General features: G+C 42.3%; 1 long non-coding RNA gene across 4 annotated transcripts in view; it reads left to right on the top strand.

Annotated features, from left to right (window-relative positions):
* The first annotated feature begins 7774 nt into the window (after window positions 1–7774).
* Window positions 7775–19176, top strand: part of LOC307194098 — a 43379-nt gene continuing 31977 nt past the window's right edge. For all 4 annotated transcript variants that reach the window (XR_013830496.1, XR_013830497.1, XR_013830498.1 and 1 more), the window contains exon 1: window positions 7775–8136. This is a non-coding gene — a long non-coding RNA (uncharacterized lncRNA). The remainder of the gene's footprint in view (window positions 8137–19176) is intronic.

The following is a 19176-nucleotide window of genomic DNA, read 5'->3' as shown; positions in this document are numbered from 1 at the left end:
TAATTTTCTACTGGGAGAGCTATTCAACTGTGTGGTAGTACTTTATCACCAGCTGTGCATAAGTGGTGCTGTTTGCAATTTGATAAACGGGCACAGAGGCTCAGAGGTCCCCAAACACAAGTCTAATATGTAAACATAACCAAATCGTACTATTAACCAGGGGATCGAGTTGTGATTGCTCATCCTTCTCTGTCTTTTTCAACTTCTTGGTAAAACATCCTCATACCTCATTCTGCACAGGCGAAGGGAGGGATATTTTTCAGTCTTAGATGGCACTAGAATGAGAGTTAAGTATTTTCCACCTGTTCTAAACTGAATTTGTGATTGGAGAAAACCACATCAAAACAATTTCATAAGAAAATGGAACACTTCCAAAGGCTTTTAAGCTCATTTCAAAATACTGAGCAGTACCTAAGGAATGCAGAATAGCTTATTCTTTCAACTTTTCTCTACAAAGACTTTGGAATCATAGAATTTCAGGTTAAGAGGAACTAGAAATGCCAAACACACACACACAAATAATACACACACACACACACACACACACACACACCCCTCCTTTCTAGACAACTAAGAACTAAAGTTAATTATTTAATTTAAGCCTTGCCAACAATTATGCCTTTTCTTCATTTTAAGAATTATGAAACTGAAGCAGAAAAATGAAGCAACTTACTATGTGTCCTATACTTGGTAAGTGCCAAAACTGGAACTCAATTCCATCCCTAAGTCCCAACTAATACTCTGCACCACTTTGTTTCTATGATACTGCTGCCAACCTACACTTGACTTCCTTTTTTGGCCATGAACTCAGTCTATCCAATCCTCAGACATCTCTGTTTGAGTATTCTGCTCTGTGTTAAAAGTTGCCTTTCTGTAACTCCTACCTATTGAACCTAGATGTAGCCTAGGGCCATACTGAATAAGTGTAATCTCTCTTCCAAGTGACAGGGTTTTGAATATTTGAAGCTGACAATCGTGTCACATGGAGCTCTCTTTCTTGTGGGTTAATATTCCCAGATCCTTCAGCCATCCTTCATATAACATGGTTCACTCTCTTAATTGCTTTCTACTTTATACATGTTCCTCTTCAACTGTCATCTGGCCTCACCAAGAAGACCGGAAATCTCACCATCCTCAATCTATCAATGCAGCAAAAATCGAATTAAGATTTCTCCATTCTGCACCAATCCTATGTTTTGAAACCTCCACTTTATGGGCACCCAAACTTGCCTCAGAGTCTCGCAACCCTCACATAGAGTGTGAAATCTCTAACAATGCTCGTCTGAAAACACTAAGCAAAACCTCTATGAAATTAATCAGAGATCCCAATGGGACTCTGTATTATGCATCCTAATCCACTTGAATGTCCTATCTCTCTCCTCAAAGCCTCATGGTCCAAAGATACCCTATCTCTAAGGAGTTCATAAATTCTTAAGTGTCTGCCACAAACCCAGTCACTTTTCTAGGAAAGTGGTCCCAGGTGGCCTTCCTTGCCAGAGTTGTCATTAATGTTAATAAGGTATAGTCACCTGTCACCCTTGCCATTGCTGACAAGACTGTCCCAAGGGGCTGTACAAGGTCTGGTTACCTTTGGAGCAACTATCATGAACTACAGGGAAAATGATGAGATTTTTATCAAATGGTGCCCCAAAAACCTCATTACATACTCTCCTTAGAAAATATGTCAGAAAGATAGTCTCCAAGCTCAAATGTGTGAGAAATATGTTTGTTTTAATTTCTTGACTTCATTTCTATTGCAATTTCCCAGATTACTAGAGGTTTAATCTTAAGAAATTGAGGAGTCCCTCTCCTTTGAAAGGGGTTACCTCTAATTTGAGGGGATTTTAAGGAGTGCTACTACATCCTGCATGGTTGGGATGAGGGCATCTGATTTGGCTTATTTAACCTCACAGGCATCAACTGAGCTGTCTCCCTTTTTAGGTCCCCTTTCCTGTCTTCAATCATTGATTCAATCATGTTTGGAATAGATGGTCTCCATTCTTTATTTTTTAAATTTATTTTGGCTGTGCCGGGTCTTAGTTGCGGCACGTGGGATCTCCATTGCAGCATGCGGGATCTTTTAGTTGCGGATTGTAGACTCTTAGTTGTGGCATGCAGACTTCTTAGTTGCAGCATGCATGTGGGATCTAGTTCCCCAGCCAGGGATGGAACCCGGGCCCCCTGCATTGGGAGCACAGAGTCTTACCCACTGGACCAAACAGGGAAGTCCCTATGGTCTCCACTCTTGACTCTAGGCTTTCTCCTGGCTAACTTCCTAAACACTCAGGGTCATTCTTTGTACTTATGCCAGACAGAACTACAGGAAACTCACTAGGGCTGTTTATGACTCTTTCCTCCTTTGCATTTTCCCAAATCTCTGGGATAGTCTGTTCATATGTATCCTTTCAGATTCCCTCTGAATGCTTAGACTTTTGAAATACAAATATCAAGGAAAAACTCTTTCTTTCGCCTTCTGATGTGCCATCATATTCCTGAGACAATGAGCTCAGAACCTCTTTCCTGTTACATAATAGCAGAACGAAATTCTAGGAATAAAAACGTTTAAAATGACATTCCAAAAAGCATTAGTCTTTTGCAAGTAGAAGATGAGGGCACACAAAAAGATGGAAAAATCACTCAAACTCAGTAGCTGCCCCAAATGAGAATACAGGAAGTTTTCTGGTTACCATTACTATCCTTATTTCATAGGCGACCAAACTAAGATTATGAGAGGTTAAGAAACATGTGCACAGTCACCTACCTAGTAAATAGTAGAACCAGGATTTGAGCCCAAAAATCTGACCCCAGAGTAATGCTCTTAACTACTTCTGTGACAAGGAAAAGAGGCAGGAAGGAAAACCATAATGAAGGGCAATAGTGAACTAATGTTATGAAGAAACAGAAAATGTATAGTACCACAGAAGTATGTAATGAGGGTCAAAGGAAGAATGCGGGGATCTGATCTAACCTGAAGCTTAAGAATAGATCTCTCTGAAGAAGTGACCTTTGGGCTGAGATCTGAAAGGTTGCCTAGGAGCTAACTGGTCACCAGGAAGAAAGATAGCACGTGCAAAGGCCCTGAGGCAGGATGAGCACAGCTTTGTGTAGACCTGAAAGGAGGCCAGGACGCCTGGAGCAGAGGGAGTGTCAGGGAGACTGGCGAGGGATGAGGTTAGAAAAGGAAACAGAAGTCACTTCTGGCTGGGCCTTTTAAACTATGTTAATGAATTTTACTAGAAATGGCCATCCCATCAGAAGAACCTCAAGTCCTGCGTTTATATTGTCTCTTCAAGCATTCATCCTGAATGAACTAACAAGACTTCGAAGTCACAAGGTGTAAAATCTGATTGGTTCAACTTGGCTGATGTAGTCCCCACTTATCCAATCAGCAGGAGGGGCAGGATCACATGGTCGTCAGAGCCAATCATCATGAGGAAGAGTGGGCGTTCTAACACAAACAAATATATGTATCTGGGCACAGGTTGCTGCATTGACCAGCATCTCTGAAATTACAAGATCCCCAGACATACTCAGGTTTACCCTGGGCAGTGGGTTTTATTGTAAAGATAAAACGGGACATTAAGTAAAACCTGATGTTCATTCAGAAAACATTAGCTCTAGCAATGCACTGCACACAGCAGAAGCACTAACCATTCCATCACGTGATCAGCCTCTCAGCAGCAGGCCTCCAGTCTGAATGCGTTGCCATTAAGGTTTCTTGGCATTAAGTCTCAGGGTCTGCTTCTTCTCCTCCTGTTATTATGACATAACTCTCTCTATCTTCTGGTCCAGTTCCACAAAAGCGAGGGTCTGACTGAGCCGAGCAGTCACCTTCTAGTATTAGGCTTCCATGTTGAAGAGCATGCTTCCCACGGGTCATTTCTGGGCAAAAGCTAAAGAGACCTGCCATCACCCCAATGACATTTCCTCCCCGGAGAGCAGAAGGCGGCACAGTGGTGCTGTGGGTGGAGCATGAAAACTTACACAGTGTTGTTTTTAAGTTAATTAGAAAGGTTAACTTAAAAACATTTTTAAATAGAAAGCTTTCATGTAAAATTCCAGATTTCCAGCTGCCCTTGAAAATTTGGAATATCAGACAACACTAGCCACAGTCAACAGATATTGAGTAGTGAGTGACCCGTGACCCCTTTAGAGACCCATAAGCTCTCAGTTCAACATAGTCTCCAATATCCCTACTGTCAACCAGCTTCACTGATTTACTTACATGCCTGACCCTTGTAGGCATCTGAGTTGGCAAGCACTAAAGTATGTAATTACGTGCACTTTTCTCAAAAGGGAGTTCATGGTGAGGCAGGCACTTAAAGAGTCACTGACTACAGGCCTGTCACAATATGAAGTTCAGAAACTCTACCCTAGTATAATTTCACTGCTACTGGCAACCCCTGAAACAATTTTGAGATAGTCTCTGAACACAGTTAACTGGGGTCCCTGCCAACTGCTGCCTATAAGGCAAGTGAACCTTCACTCTACTATGATAGCCTAACCAGACTCGACCTGATGATTTTGAGAAAGGTTAAGGATAGAGGAATGGCTCCTAGACGCTGGACCAATTCCATTCCACATCTTAGGTCATCCCGCTCTGCCCTAATAATACCTGTTACAAAACACAGTAATAGGATCTCCTTGCCAAGCTATGTGATCCTCCTGGCTATCAGATGGCCCAGAGGAATGGATATTCATGCTGGTAAAATTGGGCACTTAGCCCCTAAACTAGCACGTTCAGGCTAGCATGTAGCATGTCTCAGTCTTGAGATGCTATGGCTTGTGGTAAAAACGCATCTTACGGGCCAAACTGGTGTCCACCTACCGGCCAACCACGTGACCTTGGCCAAGCCCCCTTCATCTTTTTCAGGTTCAATTTCTTCATACACAAAATGTAGATAATAATACGGACCTCTGAATATTTTGAGGATTAAAGGCAGTGATGGGTGTCTTCCTTCTTTACCCAGGTAGGGTATAAAATAACTTCAAACCCAGCTATTTGAATTAAATTAAACCTCTCTAACCACCCGCAGCCCCCTCACCTTAACATCTTAAGAAGTTTCTTCTGGCCTCTTTCAGGTTACCACTCCTCCCAGGGCTTTCCCCAGTTCAAATATTTAGCCCTTGTTTTACAGAGAGAAAAGCTGCTCAGTCCCACAGGTGGCTGCATACTTTCAATGAGGCTGCAGCTGCCACTGTTTCAGAGTAAAAGCCGCCTGCCCCCCTTGGCTAATTCACTACCGAAGCATCCCACTGTGCTGCCACATGCCCCTGACCACCAAACCCACAAGGCCAAGATGGGGCCCGGCTCAGTGCAGCTGCTGTGGTCAGCAGGCGCACAGCATGGGTGCAGAAAGAACCTCTGTGGATGATACAGGAGGGACCTGTCTCCCCTGGAGGCATATGTTGCTACGGAAGCTTCATTTGCCTATCCCATCTCTTGGGTCAGTTTTCATATTACTAACGTTTAGGCTACCTGGCTGATGTTTAGGTTATAACTGATGTCTTCTCTCCCCTATCCCTGCCTTAACCAAGAATTGGTTCAGTCAGCACTGATTCTCCTTTGCTTTACTCTAGCATAGAGACAATAAAACTAAGTATTCAATTTTCCTAGCTGCAATCTAGCTAGCAGTGGTGATGTGACACAGTTCTGACCAATGATATGTAAGTTTAGTGACACACACTCTCAGCCACTTTCCCAAAACAGACCTCCCATCCAGCATGGCTGAGTTGGAAAGCATTTCTGACACAGCATCACCCTGTGACAGAACCATTCTTTCTCACGACTTCCTTAGTCTCCCAGGTCCCTGGAGGTAGAGAAAGACCTTCCATGTCACACTCTCCAGCCCGTCTCCTACAACGGGATGAGTTTGTTTCATCCATGAGAAAACATCACAAACGGATAAAAGTCCTGGTCCAGCACCAGGCACAGAGTGGATGCTCCTCTTGACCTTTTGATACTATTTGAAAATTCAACTATGAGCGTATACTATTTTCCTGACTAAAAATTTACTATCATTAGTGTCTAACTGAGGCTTTTTCATTATGTTATTAGAAAGAAGCAACAGAGCACTTAGAGGGAAATATATAACTGTCCCAAGCATTTTGTGTCTGAAACAAATACTTCAGGATTTGGATAAGTAGGAGGAAATCTAGATTCTATTTCCAATGAACACAATGCTTGACTAAGCCATAGAATCAAGGATGTAAGCTGTCTGGACTTAGACTAGACAGCTTGGACACAATGCCCAGTATGTTTTTGGCCTTCAACCTGGGCAAAAGGCAATGTCTGTGACCCATTTTGAGTCACGACAGCTTATTGGCTCATACTGAACAACATCTCTTCTATTCTTAAAAAGTGGATTAATGTGGAATTTGCTGTCTCTGCTATGATCCCTTAAAAGGGCTACGATTACGGAGCCAAGCAAGGCCATCCGAGGTGGAGGCTTATTCTTGCTGTGTGTGCACTTGACAGTTTTCTCTGAGTGGTTCCCCAGTCCCATGCCTCTAAGGCCACAAGTGTGCTATCCTGCGGGGCCCAGCCAAAGAACTCCGGGTTGTGCCTTTCATCAGTACATTCAAGGCCAACGCCACACGAAATTTATTTCAGCTGTCTCCCAGCTCAGTTCTCACTTCTACAGAGAGAAGAATCCGCTAATGGAGACATTTGGTTTCAGTGTATGAGATTGTGCTGAAAGAAGAGACTCTTTAATGTAAAAATAGAGAGAAATTATTTAATTCATCATCAATCAGCAACTTTTCTTTAAGAGTTTACTGAGTACCCGGAGCGGGGCAACATGTGAGTGCAGTGATAAATAACATGGGCCCCGGAATCAGAAAGACTTGGGTCTGAGTCCTGCTTCTGTCAGATATTTAAGGTTGAGCCACACGATATTTCCAGCATTCAGTCATTCTGAAATGTAACTCTAGGCAATGAGGAGGCACATTCTCTCTTAGCATAGCAAAACCAGATGATTTGTTTATATGAAATGGGTTCTGTGTTATGGTAATAGGAAGAAAACTAATCTCCCATGAAGGATAATAAAAGTTTTTTCCTGAATGAACCTTTCTGCCTGTCCGGTATCATTTAATATCCATTCTACGGTATTGTTGGGGACCAGGCTTTTTCTATCCTCTGGTTCCACCATCCTTATGACATGACTCTCATCCTCATGATGGCAGGAGATGTGTTGCACCTTCAGCCATCATGCCTGTTTCCCAATCAAGAAGAAGGTAGGAGGACCACAGGTCTTCTACCTAATGGAAGCCCTTCCCATCAGACTAAATTTACATACCATTGGTCAGAACTGTGTCATATCTCCACTGCTAGCTGGATTGCAGCTCGGAAAATTGAATACTTAGCTTTCTTGTCTCTGTGTTAGAGCAAATCAAAGGAGAATCAGTGTTGAGTGAACCAATTCTTGATTAAAGCAAGGATGGGAGAGAGAAGACATCAGTTATTTAATGAGCTATTCATTTATGTTATGTTTATTTCCACAGTCAGATGAGGGACTAGGGTTCAGGGAAACTGCAACAATTACCCAAAACGTAAAGGTAGGAGTCCAGCCCAAGTCATTCCAACTCCAACATTTTCGCTCTTGAAAAGAACTTTCCTTGCTTTGGACAAGAATGTAGAGTTTCCCTTTAAGCACCTCAAGCCAGAGTAATGGTCTCCCCGGGTCCCCACTTCGGGCCGGTGGGGGTGGCCGAGGGCAGCCGAAGACGTGCGTACATGCGTACGTGCGTGCGTGCGTGAGAGCGTGCGAGGCCGCGGGGTGGGCCGCGCGCGCCGCGAGTGTTCCAGCCAGGCCCTCGGATCGTTGTGCTCGCCTCACGCCGGCCCGAGTTCGCAGCAGCGCTGGGGGCCCCGGGCCTGTGAGCACAAAGAGGGAGCCGAGGGGCCGGGCGGGAGCACGGTGGCGGCAGCTGAGGCCCAGGCCAGGCCCCCTCCCCTCAGCCTCCCGCCTGCCCGTCTGCCACGCCCCCGCCGGCGGCGCCGCGCCCCTCCCCCAATCGCCATACTAGCGCGGTGCGGGGGCCGCGCGCGAAGACATGCGGGAGAAGCTGGAGCTGAGGCTGGAGTCGCTCTTGGGGACCGAGCCCGCCGTCTACCCGTGGCCGCTGCCGGTCTACGTAAGTGCCGCCCGTCCCCTCCTCCCGGACCCCCTCCCCTCTTCCCCCACGGCGCGCGCTGAGCCCACCGAGAAACGGAGCGACTCGAGTCTCCAGACCCTCTTTGGATCCCCCCTTCCCGCCCCGCCGTGGTTCTCCGCGGCAGTTTCCAGCCCCCGCGCGCAGAGTGGGCAGAGGGGAGCCGGCGCCGTCCGGGGGCGCCGACTCGGCCGCGGGGACCCCGCGCTTCCGAGGGGCGCCCGAGCCGGTCTGCGGTTGGCTCTGCAGGGCTGGGGACCCCGGTTCCCCCGGGCCTGGACTGCCGGCGGGCTTGCCCTTCTGTACTTTAGGATCTGACATGTAGGGTTTCTTTTTCCTGGTAGTGTATTCTTAGCGCTGTCAACGTGCTTAGTTGTTTTTTTTTTTTTTTTTTCAGGGCACCCTTTCCTCCCTCCAGTTTTTTTTTGTTTCTGTTTTGTTTTGTTTTAGTTAGGCATTTTGTCCCTCTGATCTTGAGTGGGTGGGCTGGCAGGACACTTGGAGAGGAGGCGTTCTGTCCCCTGATCTTGAGTGGCCTTTGGAAAATGACAGGCCAGTCGGAAATTTACACAGGCGTCCGGTGATTGTAGAAATGCAGGGTGTCCGGCTAGGTGGGCGCTCGGCCTCTCGTCCCCCGTGGCGGCGTGGTGCGCGTGTTCCTTGTCTCAGGGTTTACGCTTGGGCCCCGCAGCCCACCTTCCGGAGGGAAAGCGCAGCGGGCGTCTTGGGCCGGCGCCTTTGGGGCGCCCTTTCGTGCGCTCGGCTTGCGGGGGACCGTCCTCCAGGCGACCCGGCCCTCGCGCGGGCTCCGTGTGTGTCAGTTTGTGGAAAGTGTGTCGCGGCCGGGGTCGGGGTCGGGACGCTGGGACCGCCTGGGAGCCGATGTTGACTCCCGGGCCCCGGTTCCCCGCAGTTATCTGAGGTCCGAGGGTTTCCAGCCCGCCACCGCGCACTGGCGCTTTCTATTTTTTGCCCTTCCTGTGCCTGGAGGCGCGGCTGAGCCTGAGCTCAGGCTTTTCTGGTTGGGTAACTCCGGGTGGCCCTGGTGGGCGGCCTGAGCAGTGGGCAGGGCGGGGAGACATCCCAAGGGAGGGACACTGAAAGTGGGGAGAACCTTCAGAAGTCCAGCTGATCCACTTGCCTCGCCTCCCCGCCCCTCTTACTGCACTTGTCATGCACGGGTTGGCTGGCCGGCACATTTTTCAAAATGTAATCATTTGTTTATCCTTAGTAGCCGTGAAGCATAGTTCACTTGTAGTGCACAGTTGTAGGAGTTTTGACAGATGATCGCCGTCAGGAGGCAGAGCAATCCTGTCATGCCATTGGCTGCCCTTTGGCGCCAGCGCGCCTCTAGTTTCTTGGCCGCTAATCTCCTGTCTGTCCCTAAGGTTTTGGCTGTTCCAGAAAGCCAGATAAACGGAACAACAGCATGTAGCTTTTTGATTCTGGCTGCTTTAGCTCAGCAAAACCTATGCGAGATTCATCCCGCGTTTGTTTTTTGTTGTTGTTGTTTTAAACATTGATTTAGTTAGTTATTTACTTGGCTGTGCCGGGTCTTAGTTGCGGCACATGGGATCTTCATTGGCGCGTGCAGTATGTTTTCGTTGCAGCGTGCGGGATCTAGTTCCCTGAGCACGGATGGACCCCGGGCCCCCTGCATTGGGAGCGCCGAGTCTTAGCCACTGGACCACCAGGGAAGTCCGTCATCCCTGTTGTTGCGGGTATGAGAAGCCACTCCTTTTTCTGGCTGTGTTGTATTCCATGTTCCGTTTGTCCATTCACCTGCGGGTGGCAGGACTTGTGGGATGTTTCCAGTTTTGAAGGGATCAGGAATAAAGCTGCTGTAAACATCCCAGGGCAGGTTTCCATGTGAACTTGGGTTTTTACCTCACTTGAGAAAATACTCAGGAGTGGGACTGGGATCTGTGCGAAGCGTATGTTTAACAACCCTTCTGCATCTTAGAAATTGGTATTTTTGAGTATTGGAAGAGTTTAGAAATGCACTGTGACCCAGCACCCAGGGACTTGAAACGAAGTTGAAAGTTCATCTGGAGATGGTCACGTTGTCCCCGTCTCTGTCTTTTATTCGAGGCAGAGCAAGGCCACAGATTTGTAACCCTTGTAAGGAAGGCTTCGTGTGTCCAGGCCCTGGCAGGACCTGGCTTTCTAGTGGTGGGCGGTGCTGAAGTGGAGAGAGCGTCTTTCCCTTGCTGGCCGGACCTCGCTTGGCAGGGTGCGGGGTGTGCTGCCTGCCTGGCCGGGCGCTCTTTCTGCCGGTCAGCAGCCATTCCTGGTGTGTCTGTCCTACTACCAGGCAGGCGGTCAGGGGCCCTAGTGAAGTGCTCAGCGAGCCGCAGCCTTCCCAAAGCTTTGCGGGTAATGTCTGCTACCCTCCCATTTCCCTGCTGAGGAATTTTGCTTTCTCATGGGAAGTGAGGGGGCATTCCTTTTAAGAGTTCATATTTTGTGATGACTCGATGCTGAATACGTTAAGAAAATGGGCTCCTTCCAGAAGCTTAACTTCTTAGAAGGTCAGATTACTCATGTGACCGCACGTTTGAAATGAGTGAGCTTGTTTGTTCATTGATTCATTCATTCTGCAAGCACCTCCTGGATATTTAGAGTGAGTGTTCCAGGGGGCGCGGAGGACAGTAGACAGTATTCTTTTTTTTTTGATTTTTGAATTTAATTTAATTTATTTTTTTATACAGCACATTCTTATTAGTCATCAGTTTTATACACATCAGTGTATACATGTCAATCCGACTCGCCCAGTTCAGCACACCACCATCCCCACCCCACCCCACCCCCGTGGCTTTCCCCACTTGGTGTCCATATGTTTGTTCTCTACATCTGTGTCTCAACTTCTGCCCTGCAAACCGGTTCATCCGTACCATTTTTCTAAGTTCCACATACATGCGTTAACGTACGATATTTGTTTTTCTTTTTCTGACTTACTTCACTCTGTATGACAGTCTCTAGATGCATCCACGTCTCAACAAATGACTCAATTTCGTTCCTTTTATGGCTGAGTAATATTCCATTGTGTATATGTACCACCACTTCTTTTTCTATTCGTCTGTCGATGGGCATTTAGGTTGCTTCCATGACCTGGCTATTGTAAATAGTGCTGCAGTGAACATTGGGGTGCGTGTGTCTTTTTGAATTATGGTTTTCTCTGGGTATACGTCCAGTAGTGGGATTGCTGGATCATATGGTAATTCTATTTTTGGCTTTTTAAGGAACCTCCATACTGTTCTCCATAGTGGCTGTATCAATTTACATTCCCACCAGCAGTGCAAGAGGGTGCAAGAAGCTAACCTTTTAGCTTCTTTTTGTTCCTTGATTGTAGTTAAGCTCCACCTTGCCTCAGGGCCTTTGTATTTGTTTTTCCCATGTTTTGGAAATATTATTTCCAGAAAAATTGTCCATAAATGATTCCTTTCTATTCTTTGGCACTCATCTCTTAAAGATATTTTTTCCTTGATTGTCCTACCGGCCTAACTTAGTCCCAGTTTATCAGATTACCTTACTTCTTTCACAGAATAATCATAAAAACAAATATTATCTTTGGTGTCTCTTTGTATTTAGATGAACTTCTTCCCAAAGAACTCAAGCCCCACAGTGACAGAGGTTGTTACCTTTCTTATCCCTTATTCTGTGTCTTAGAACTGTGTCTGGCATGTAGTAATCACTCGAGGTCTGTTGACTGTGTAAAGAATATGTGAGTAGATGAACAGATTTGGAGTTATTTAAGGTCGCTCTTAATGATGGCTGGTGTTGGTGATTAGATTAAAATTGTAGGTTTTAGAGTTGGAAGTGATCTTGCTGAGTCTCAGAGCTACGGCAAAACTCTCCCTACTGTAGCATCCCTGACAGATGATCAAGTCTGAGCTTGAATGACTGTATATGAAAGACCCTAACCAGGGCAACCTCGTAGCTTTCTTCAAGCAGATCACAGCCTTCCGTGGGAGTTTGCTCCCTATTAGTCAGCTGTAATTAGGAGAAAACGGTTTGATTTACCCAGAATCATCTTCTCTCAGTCTCCTTGTTCTAGTTCCTAGAGAATAGACAGGACAGAGTTTCCTCTAAATTACATCCTTTGGGTTTGCACTCCGGCTTGTAACAAAATAAGCACCACGCTGTGGCAAAATTCCCCTTGATTGTCTGCCACTTGTTGCTACATTCCTTGTTAGTGTTTAGAAATAATTTGTCTTAATGTTCCACATTATAATTGATGGAGTACAGAAGTAAAAGAGATCTCGGAGTTATGTCAGAAGCAATCAGACAGATATTTTAACTTACCCTTTTAATGTATTTAATGCTGACACTGTGAGGAATTGAGCAGTATAGTCACCACGTTATTGCCATTGCTGAAAAAATGTCTTTATGGTGAAATTTATGGTCACTTTGAAAGCATTAGCTGATGGGGGAATTGTCAGCTACATCTTAGAGCACTGAGCATTTCTCAAAAAGTTGTGATACAAAACACCCCTGTCTTTTCTTGTATTTCTGTTACATTCACCTACTTCACAAAAAGCATTCGTCATATTCCTGAAATAATGATGGGCTTAGTTGAGATTCTTTTGGGTCCTAAGGGACCAACATGTGTGCATAATAGTGTCGAGTTACACAGAGCCTGGATGTTTGGCTCCAGACTGAAAGCCCCATGGAGTCGTTTTTTCACATCTGTTCACCAATGTGTATGAATGGGAGAAAACCAAAGTTCTGGTTTGTTTGATCAAGGGGAGCCACACTCCTTTTACTTTTGCTGTGACAAACAAGTAAAGAGGTGTAAAATATCTGAAAAGAGCCTCTTAAGGCTTGGTAGAATGCTTAAGTGGGATGTAGAGAATATACAACAAAAAGAAGAGCAAGTGAGTACTGCTGGCAAACTTTTTCAAGGACAGCTAACAAGTTAATAATAGTAGTAACAACAATAGTAAGATTGATTTTCAAAGACTTAAGAGTGGCGTGGATTCCTAACCACTCTACATGTATTAATTCCACGCCACAGCCCTGTAAAATGGGTGAGGTTATTAAGCCCTTGATTTTCAAAGAGGAAGTGGAACACAAAGAAGTACCACTCCTGAACTCCCACCACTAATAAGTGGTGGAGCTGGGGAAAAAAGATCCAGGCAAATTAATTTTAGAGTTAGTGCTCTTCACCCGTAGGTTATATCCCAGAGGTAATATTTGCACATTTTTAAATCACTTTACAAATACTATTTTTACCCCTAAAGTACACAGGGAATACGCAGGGAAATTGGCATTCTAATTATTTTTATATCTTTGCCAATATCTGTTAACTAAAATGTTTCCTTTTTTTCTGATACTTTTACAAGTCATTAATTGAATGTTGCTCACTTTTAAGGCCAATCTGTGAGACATTATTTAACTTGTCTACTCTAAAGTTCCAGCATTAACTCAGGTGGGGCTTCACCAAGTACTGATCATGGGACCTTGGCCTCTCATTGCCTCAGTTTCCTCATTTGTAACATGGGTATAATAATAGGCTTATTTCATACGCCTATGAGGAGGAAAACTATATATATGTGTGTGTGTCTATATATATGTATTTAAACAGTGTCTTAGAATAGTGTCTGGCACGTGATAAGCATTATAGAAGTATTGACTGCTGCTACTAGTACTGTTATTATGAGAACTAACTGTTGAGAATAATCCTTCATATAGTGGTTTATTCCACTGAAGGTAAAGGAAACTCTTAGAATATTAGAAATCAGATTAAACACAGAAAGCCAGTAAAATATACCAGGACAGAAGATGATGAGAGTGTGAAAGCATAGAGGAAAAAAAATGGTTTTTGTTTTTCTTTTTCTTTTTTAAAGAAGGAAAGAGCCTAGAAATAGGACAAAAACTATTCATTGGCTATACTGACATGGAGATCGCTGGTGACCTTCATAAGTAAAATTTCAGGACAATGGGCAGAGAGATTATGGTGAGAGAAGTCAGATGGTTGTAAATTATAGAGTAAATGGGACGTGAGGAAATGGAAACAATATATGATGATAACAATTTTGAAAAGTTCAGACATGAATTGGCTAAAGAAGATATGCAGGGATTAGAGGAGGAGGGAGGCTTTCATGTTACATGTATAGTTTTTAACATTTTAAGTTGGAGTTACTAGTCTAGAATGAGGTTGAATTTTGGCAAGAATCATTCATAAGGAGTAGATGGGTTGTAGAAAATGCAGTGCTGTGAAGTACTTGAGAAGATGAGAGAAAATGAAATGCTATTTGTAGTGCACGTGGCCTTTGAACTTGAACTCCTGTAGTGAAAGGGAATACAAAGATCAATGCAAATGCTAATGAATTAACGGATTTGGCAGTGGACTATTTACTGACTTCTGTGTTCCTAGTGAGTTATAAAGCGCCTCACCAGCTCAGAGTGAAGGAAGTAGAGAGGATGGAGGAAAATTTGAGGAGGGTAGGGAAAGCTTCTAAGAAAATAGTCCTTAAGGAGAATTAGAAAGAACTTACTGTAAGTCAGAGCAATATTTCCAGTCTTGAAAATCCATTTGAAGTTGGTGATTATTAATTTATTGGAAGACCAATTTGCCCTGCCACATGATTTTTCTCCAGCTACCTGGATATAAGTTACACAGAGGCAGAAAAGAATGAGAGAGAACAATCGAGGGAAAATACAATTAGTATTTTTTTTACCTTTTTCCACTTCCCCGCTCCAACTCTGGGGAGCCTTCATGGACATGGCTGCCCTCCCAGCCTCCAGCAGCACTCTGTTATCAAAGAATTCAAAGAAATGGAACATAGGATTCCAACTTATTAATTTAGCAAAATCAAAAATTGTATATAATGTTTTCTGTTGGCAAAGATTTTTGCAATATAATTTGGTTCCATCTTTTGACAAGTAATTTGGCAATGTCTAGCAAGATAAAAATGTTAATAGCTTTTTACACATTAATTCTAATTCTGGAAGCTTATGCCAATAAATAATTTATAATCCAGAAAATTATTATATAAAGATGCTCATTGTCATGTCATCTGTAATAACAAAAAATTGGAAACACCTTTAATTGTTAACAATAGGAAAACAGTTTAGGAAATTATATCCGCTTAGTAGAAAATGACACAGTTACTATATTATACTTACAAGATGATGGAACAAAATAAAATAATGCTTAATAAAGAAAGAATGAAGAAAGCTGACCTAAAATTGTGTCTTCCTTATGACAGTAATTATGTAAACATATCAATATTTATTAAAACTTACAACCAAAATAAAGTTTTAAAAGCTCTGTACCAGTAATGGGGATTTTATGTTTGTTTCAAAATATTTTTTAACATAACTCTTATAATTTTGTTTTGTCTGCTCCTTTTCTTAAGAATTTCTGATTATTACCTCATTTTTCATTTCATAGTTTCAAATAAAGTCAGCAATTTTATCATCAGAGAAGATTAGACTTATTTGACAGTTCATAATTCCAAGTTATTTGGTATAAAAAGACCATATACACTTGTAGGCGCTTTCAAAATAAAATTTCGAGAATTTTTTTTTTTTTTTTTTGCTTAGTCTTTCCTAGTATGGAGATTAAGCAAACTACCTAAAATTGCTAGCCATTCTTTTTTCATTTTTCTCATTTTATTGATTTATCTTGCCCTTCACAGAAATGATAACAAATGAGTGTGCAGTTGCATCTGCCAATTTCTTAAATCCTCTATTATCCACATTATGAAATCATACTAGTATGAATACTTCCAGTATTTTCAGAGCTCTTTAGTTAGTATACTTTAGCATTCTGTATGAAGTATCTTATGTAAGTGTAAAATTTAGACTCAACTTCTGGAAGCTTTTGATTTCTTAGTTCAAAAGTGAGAGATCCTTAGTTCAGCCATAAGGTTAACAATTACTTGTATAGTAAGAAGCCCCTCATTTATTGTTTTATGGGTACCTGGCAGCTTTCTTGCCATTTCTCAGAAGTTCTCTATTAAACACATCCTCCGTCCCTCCCTCCCTCCCTCCCTCTCTCTCTCTCTCTCTCTCTCTCTCTCTCTCTCTCTCTCTCTCTCACACACACACACACACACACACACACACACATTGTGATTAAAAGCACAGATTTTGGCATTATGAAATCTAAGGTTCAATTTCCAGTTCTGTAGTTTCTGGGCCACTTCACTTTAGGCAAGTAACCTAATGTCTCTGAACCTTGTTATTTTCATCTGTAAAATAGAAATTACAATTATATCAGACAATCCTCAAAACATCCGTAATGATTTTAGAGTTTCAGAGTCAGGTAAAAGCAGGCACTCAGTAAATGGCTAGTACTTTTATTACTTGATTATTATTTAGGTCTTGGTTTTCCTTGAGTCTGTGAGTCCCCATAATGAAATGTAATTTCCAGTAGATTGAGTAACACCTGTTTTCACCAAAAATTTTAACTGAGTTCATTACTTTCTGTGCAACCCAGATTAGTTTTCTGCCTCTTTTTCTGTGCCGTATGTAGGTGTTCAGTAGATTTATTTCATAAATGTATGAATGCATGAACGCGTAGATGAATTTTTAAATGCTTCTTTTTGAAAAGGTAGAACAAATGTGACACAGTACAACAGATAAGAAAATAATCCATGGAAAAAATGGCAAAGTCATGTATGTGCCCAGGGCCAGCCTAAGAAGAATTGCCTTTTTTTTTTTTAAAGGAAAAATGTGTTGAATAGCTTATTTTAATTATTTTGAAAAGTTAAGTACAGGGACTTCCCTGGTGGTCCAGTGGTTAAGACTTCGCCTTCCAGTGCAGGGGGTGTGGGTTCAATCCCTAGTCGGGGAGCTATGGTCCCACATGCCTCACAGCCAAAAAACCAAAACATAAAACAGAAGCAGTATTGTAACAAATTCAATAAAGACTTTAAAAAGTGGTCCATATCAAAAAAAGAAAAGTTAAGTACAAAAATTTGCTGATGATTTACATATTTAGGACCAATAAAATACTGTGAGATTAGCTGTACTAAAACAGAATGTTGAGCTACATTCACATTAAGTGACATTATATAGTCTAAATTTATGGAAAACTTTTGAGATGGTGAGTGACCTTTGAGCAGAAAAAGACAGAAGGAGAAATGGCCTTTTCTACATTCTATCGTGCCTCTAAGTAAAATGCATGGTAATCTAGCTACAAAGCTCTATGTCATTTGGCTTTAGGCACCTACTGTGATTTACTTTGTGAAGATCAGATTTTGCCATGGAGAGGATTTGTAAAAGTATCGCACATTCCAGTACCGTTGGCAACCACAGCTACCAAAAACTCCAATTTAAATTGATGAACCTAATATCATATGATAGTATCATTTCCTTGTGGGTGTTCTGGGAAAAGGTGGGTAGGAAATGTATAAAAGTGAATACTTTATTGAGTGAAATAACAATTCATCATTTTGAAAACATAAAATACATTAAAGTTGTTATAGCATCATACATTAATGTTTCACTGTATTTTAGACATGGCCTACAATCAATGTTTTCTGCCCTTTGAAACAGAACCATGCTTGTGGTATGCATTAATCATATAAAAGATTAAACACTGGAAAGCAATTCAGCATTTAAAGACAATTTGCTTTGATTTATTCAGTGGGTTCTCCTAAAAAGTTAATACCAAGAATTATTGCTTGTTAAATTGGAGTTACAAATTCTTTCAGAGTTACTTAGTATTTTCTTTAATATCAGTATCAAGGAAGGCAAAGCAAATTTACATATTTATTAGGAAATACAGGCACATAATCATAAAACAAGAAAACACAACGTTTTTATAGACTTTATTTTATAGAAGTGTTTTAATTTTACAGAAAAATTGAGGAGATAGTATAAAGTGTTTCCATATACACTATACCCATTTCCCTCTATGATGATCAACTTATATTAGTATGTTACATTGTTACAATCAATGAACAAATATTGATACATTGTTGTTTACTATAGTCCATACATTAGTCCAGTTCCTTAGTTTTTACCTAATGTCCTTTTTCTATTCCAGGATTTCATCCCAAGCATCGCATTACATTTAGTTGCCATGTTTCCTTAGGCTCCTCTTGGGTTTGATAGCTTCTCAGATTTTCCTTGCATGACCTTGGCAATTTTGAGTAGTTAGGTTTGTGTAGGATGCCCACTACTAGAATTTGTTTGATGCATTTTTCATGAATATTGGGATTATGTGTTTTGGGGACGAAGACCACAAGAGTAGAAGGGTTATTTTGTCAGATCACATCAAGTGTACAAAGTATCAATGTGCATTATGAATGCTGAGGTCGACCTTGATCACCAGGCTGAGGTAGTGTTTTTCAGGTTTCTCCATTGTAAAATTACTGTTTTCCCTTCTCCTATTGTACTTTTTGGAAGGAAGTCAATATGCTCAGCCCACAACTAAGGAATAGAGAGTTATGCTTAAGATGGAGTACTACATAAACTATTTGGAATTCTTTTGCACTGGGGATTTATCTATTCTCCCGCATTTATTTATGTATCCAATTATTTATTTATATCAGAAGAACTCATGGATTTTTATTTTATACTTTGGGTTATAATCTAATTCTACGTTAGTTACTTTGTTCCTCAAATTGCTCTAGTCCTGACCCTTGTGAACTCTTTTCAGTTCAGTGGCTCGTGTGCCACTCTGAGGTATCCCCATCCTATATATTTTTTTGGAACTTCCTTACTTTCTGACACTATAAGATGGTCTTGTATATAAATCTTGTATATTTACTGCCCCAGTCCTAGAATCAGCTATTTCTTCAAGGATAACTAGGTCTTTTTAGTGGAGAACAGTATTAGACAGCAGGATCTGGGTGTGGGGTGTGCTAATTGCTGCCCGGATGTCATTGCTTCTAGGTCTTCTCAGCTGACAGAGCAAAGAGATAATATGTGTGTACATTACCCATGTATATGCACATATCTATAAGTATCTCTCTACATAACCATGTGTATTAAGGTAATATGAAGCAATATTAAGCTAAACATGAATGTATATTGATGTTTCCAACTTTAATCTGTTACCAC

The sequence above is a fragment of the Stenella coeruleoalba genome (assembly GCF_951394435.1).
Source record: "Stenella coeruleoalba genome assembly, chromosome: 11".
Taxonomy (NCBI): Eukaryota; Metazoa; Chordata; class Mammalia; order Artiodactyla; family Delphinidae; genus Stenella; species Stenella coeruleoalba.
This window is presented reverse-complemented; position numbering and strand designations above follow the sequence as displayed.